Source organism: Phymastichus coffea, unplaced genomic scaffold, assembly GCF_024137745.1.
Source record: "Phymastichus coffea isolate CEN01 unplaced genomic scaffold, Cenicafe_Pcof_1.1 PCOF00064, whole genome shotgun sequence".
NCBI lineage: Eukaryota > Metazoa > Arthropoda > Insecta > Hymenoptera > Eulophidae > Phymastichus > Phymastichus coffea.
The window spans coordinates 1515001-1520000 of record NW_026706875.1 but is presented as its reverse complement, the minus strand read 5'-3'; positions in this window follow the sequence as shown (position 1 = coordinate 1520000).

The window sequence follows — 5000 nt, the reverse complement described above, 5'->3', positions numbered from 1 at the left end:
GGCAATGCGCGTGCACTAGTGCTTCCTTTTTCCTGGCCAACGAGAGCAATGCGCTTGAACATGTGCTGCGTTTGCGAGGCCAAGGAAGGCAATGCGCGTGGACTTGTGCTGCGTTTCGCTGGCCGGGAAGGCAATGCGCGTGCACTAGTGCTTCCTTTTTCCTGGCCAACGAAAGCAATGCGCGTGCACTTGTGCTTCCTTTTGCCTGGCCAACGAGAGCAATGCGCGTGCACTTGTGCTTCCTTTTTCCTGGCCAACGAAAGCAATGCGCGTGAACATGTGCTGCGTTTGCGAGGCCAAGGAAGGCAATGCGCGTGGACTTGTGCTGCGTTTGCGAGGCCAAGGAAGGCAATGCGCGTGGACTTGTGCTGAGTTTGGCTGGCCAAGGAAAGCAATGCGCGTGGACTTGTGCTTCCTTTTTCCTGGCCAACGAAAGCAATGCGCGTGAACATGTGCTGCGTATGCGTGGCCAAGGAGAGCGATGCGCGTGAACATGTACGTTTCGGTGGGGATGCGCGTGAACTCGATGACGGCTCTCTCGACCTGGTCAATAGGCGGCGAACGTCGACTCCGAGTTTTTCTTCTTAAAGCTCTGGCAATAGAGCACGTCTTCCGATTGGTGATAGGCGCGAATGTATTAACGGTATTTCGACTGTCGTCCTTATATATTATCGTCGAACTACTGTCCGGCAGACAAACTTCTCATTTGAACGCGCAAAAATCAGTGGAAACGGCGACCGTACGCCGACAACGTGGCGCTACGGCGAACACCGGCGCACAGCTGGGTTCGCCGCTCCGGACTGAGCTCCGTCGACGCAGCGTCCGGCGCTCGTTTAGCACGAACTGTGGAAATATCAAAGCGTTAGTGACCCTCCATAAAGCGGACTCGATTGCCTATAACAGATGGAAAATAGTTGGTGGTAATGCTCATTATGTGAGAAGTAGGCTAATGCCACGAGCTCGCACCGCTGCTGTGGGTACACTCGCTCGGGAGCAGGCCGATATCTAGTCGGCTGGAACGAGCAAACAGGATTGTTAGAAGGGATGGAGGGGGGACTCCTTGACCACAACAGCAAATGCAATGCGCCTGCACTTAACACTCTTCTGTTCATGAGGGGCAATGCGCGTGAATTCCGTACAACTGGCAAGTCCCTGGCCTGAAACGTCGTGCGCGGCGAGTCACTTGTAAATCCATCAAGTGCCTGGCCTGAAACGTCGTGTGCGGCGAGTCACTTGTAAATCCAGCAAGTCCCTGTCCTGAAACGTCGTGCGCGGCGAGTCACTTGTCAATACAGCAAGTCCCTGGCCTGAAACGTCGTGCGCGGCGAGTCACTTGTGAATACAGCAAGTCCCTGGCCTGAAACGTCGTGCGCGGCGAGTCACTTGTGAATACAGCAAGTCCCTGGCCTGAAACGTCGTGAGCGGCGAGTCACTTGTAAATCCAGCAAGTCCCTGGCCTGAAACGTCGTGTGCGGCGAGTCACTTGTAAATCCAGCAAGTCCCTGTCCTGAAACGTCGTGCGCGGCGAGTCACTTGTGAATACAGCAAGTCCCTGGCCTGAAACGTCGTGCGCGGCGAGTCACTTGTCAATACAGCAAGTCCCTGGCCTGAAACGTCGTGCGCGGCGAGTCACTTGTGAATACAGCAAGTCCCAGGCCTGAAACGTCGTGCGCGGCGAGTCACTTGTGAATACAGCAAGTCCCTGGCCTGAAACGTCGTGCGCGGCGAGTCACTTGTGAATACAGCAAGTCCCTGGCCTGAAACGTCGTGCGCGGCGAGTCACTTGTAAATCCAGCAAGTCCCTGGCCTGAAACGTCGTGCGCGGCGAGTCACTTGTAAATCCATCAAGTGCCTGGCCTGAAACGTCGTGTGCGGCGAGTCACTTGTAAATCCAGCAAGTCCCTGTCCTGAAACGTCGTGCGCGGCGAGTCACTTGTCAATACAGCAAGTCCCTGGCCTGAAACGTCGTGCGCGGCGAGTCACTTGTGAATACAGCAAGTCCCAGGCCTGAAACGTCGTGCGCGGCGAGTCACTTGTGAATACAGCAAGTCCCTGGCCTGAAACGTCGTGCGCGGCGAGTCACTTGTGAATCCAGCAAGTCCCTGGCCTGAAACGTCGTGCGCGGCGAGTCACTTGTAAATCCATCAAGTGCCTGGCCTGAAACGTCGTGCGCGGCGAGTCACTTGTCAATACAGCAAGTCCCTGGCCTGAAACGTCGTGCGCGGCAAGTCACTTGTCAATACAGCAAGTCCCTGGCCTGAAACGTCGTGCGCGGCGAGTCACTTGTCAATACAGCAAGTCCCTGGCCTGAAACGTCGTGCGCGGCGAGTCACTTGTGAATACAGCAAGTCCCAGGCCTGAAACGTCGTGCGCGGCGAGTCACTTGTCAATACAGCAAGTCCCTGGCCTGAAACGTCGTGCGCGGCGAGTCACTTGTAAATCCAGCAAGTCCCTGGCCTGAAACGTCGTGTGCGGCGAGTCACTTGTAAATCCAGCAAGTCCCTGTCCTGAAACGTCGTGCGCGGCGAGTCACTTGTGAATACAGCAAGTCCCTGGCCTGAAACGTCGTGCGCGGCGAGTCACTTGTCAATACAGCAAGTCCCTGGCCTGAAACGTCGTGCGCGGCGAGTCACTTGTGAATACAGCAAGACCCAGGCCTGAAACGTCGTGCGCGGCGAGTCACTTGTGAATACAGCAAGTCCCTGGCCTGAAACGTCGTGCGCGGCGAGTCACTTGTGAATACAGCAAGTCCCTGTCCTGAAACGTCGTGCGCGGCCAGTCACTTGTCAATACAGCAAGTCCCTGGCCTGAAACGTCGTGCGCGGCGAGTCACTTGTGAATACAGCAAGTCCCAGGCCTGAAACGTCGTGCGCGGCGAGTCACTTGTGAATACAGCAAGTCCCAGGCCTGAAACGTCGTGCGCGGCGAGTCACTTGTGAATACAGCAAGTCCCTGGCCTGAAACGTCGTGCGCGGCGAGTCACTTGTTAATCCAGCAAGTCCCTGTCCTGAAACGTCGTGCGCGGCGAGTCACTTGTCAATACAGCAAGTCCCTGGCCTGAAACGTCGTGCGCGGCGAGTCACTTGTGAATACAGCAAGTCCCAGGCCTGAAACGTCGTGCGCGGCGAGTCACTTGTGAATACAGCAAGTCCCTGGCCTGAAACGTCGTGCGCGGCGAGTCACTTGTGAATCCAGCAAGTCCCTGGCCTGAAACGTCGTGCGCGGCGAGTCACTTGTGAATACAGCAAGTCCCAGGCCTGAAACGTCGTGCGCGGCGAGTCACTTGTGAATACAGCAAGTCCCTGGCCTGAAACGTCGTGCGCGGCGAGTCACTTGTAAATCCAGCAAGTCCCTGTCCTGAAACGTCGTGCGCGGCCAGTCACTTGTCAATACAGCAAGTCCCTGGCCTGAAACGTCGTGCGCGGCGAGTCACTTGTGAATACAGCAAGTCCCAGGCCTGAAACGTCGTGCGCGGCGAGTCACTTGTGAATACAGCAAGTCCCAGGCCTGAAACGTCGTGCGCGGCGAGTCACTTGTGAATACAGCAAGTCCCTGGCCTGAAACGTCGTGCGCGGCGAGTCACTTGTGAATCCAGCAAGTCCCTGGCCTGAAACGTCGTGCGCGGCGAGTCACTTGTAAATCCATCAAGTGCCTGGCCTGAAACGTCGTGCGCGGCGAGTCACTTGTCAATACAGCAAGTCCCTGGCCTGAAACGTCGTGCGCGGCGAGTCACTTGTCAATACAGCAAGTCCCTGGCCTGAAACGTCGTGCGCGGCGAGTCACTTGTCAATACAGCAAGTCCCTGGCCTGAAACGTCGTGCGCGGCGAGTCACTTGTGAATACAGCAAGTCCCAGGCCTGAAACGTCGTGCGCGGCGAGTCACTTGTCAATACAGCAAGTCCCTGGCCTGAAACGTCGTGCGCGGCGAGTCACTTGTGAATACAGCAAGTCCCTGGCCTGAAACGTCGTGCGCGGCGAGTCACTTGTAAATCCAGCAAGTCCCTGGCCTGAAACGTAGTGCGCGGCGAGTCACTTGTGAATACAGCAAGTGCCTGGCCTGAAACGTCGTGCGCGGCGAGTCACTTGTCAATACAGCAAGTCCCTGGCCTGAAACGTCGTGCGCGGCGAGTCACTTGTGAATACAGCAAGTCCCTGGCCTGAAACGTCGTGCGCGGCGAGTCACTTGTGAATACAGCAAGTGCCTGGCCTGAAACGTCGTGCGCGGCGAGTCACTTGTGAATACAGCAAGTCCCTGGCCTGAAACGTCGTGCGCGGCGAGTCACTTGTGAATCCAGCAAGTCCCTGGCCTGAAACGTCGTGCGCGGCGAGTCACTTGTAAATCCATCAAGTGCCTGGCCTGAAACGTCGTGCGCGGCGAGTCACTTGTCAATACAGCAAGTCCCTGGCCTGAAACGTCGTGCGCGGCGAGTCACTTGTCAATACAGCAAGTCCCTGGCCTGAAACGTCGTGCGCGGCGAGTCACTTGTCAATACAGCAAGTCCCTGGCCTGAAACGTCGTGCGCGGCGAGTCACTTGTGAATACAGCAAGTCCCAGGCCTGAAACGTCGTGCGCGGCGAGTCACTTGTCAATACAGCAAGTCCCTGGCCTGAAACGTCGTGCGCGGCGAGTCACTTGTGAATACAGCAAGTCCCTGGCCTGAAACGTCGTGCGCGGCGAGTCACTTGTAAATCCAGCAAGTCCCTGGCCTGAAACGTCGTGCGCGGCGAGTCACTTGTGAATACAGCAAGTGCCTGGCCTGAAACGTCGTGCGCGGCGAGTCACTTGTCAATACAGCAAGTCCCTGGCCTGAAACGTCGTGCGCGGCGAGTCACTTGTGAATACAGCAAGTCCCTGGCCTGAAACGTCGTGCGCGGCGAGTCACTTGTGAATACAGCAAGTGCCTGGCCTGAAACGTCGTGCGCGGCGAGTCACTTGTGAATACAGCAAGTCCCTGGCCTGAAACGTCGTGCGCGGCGAGTCACTTGTGAATCCAGCAAGT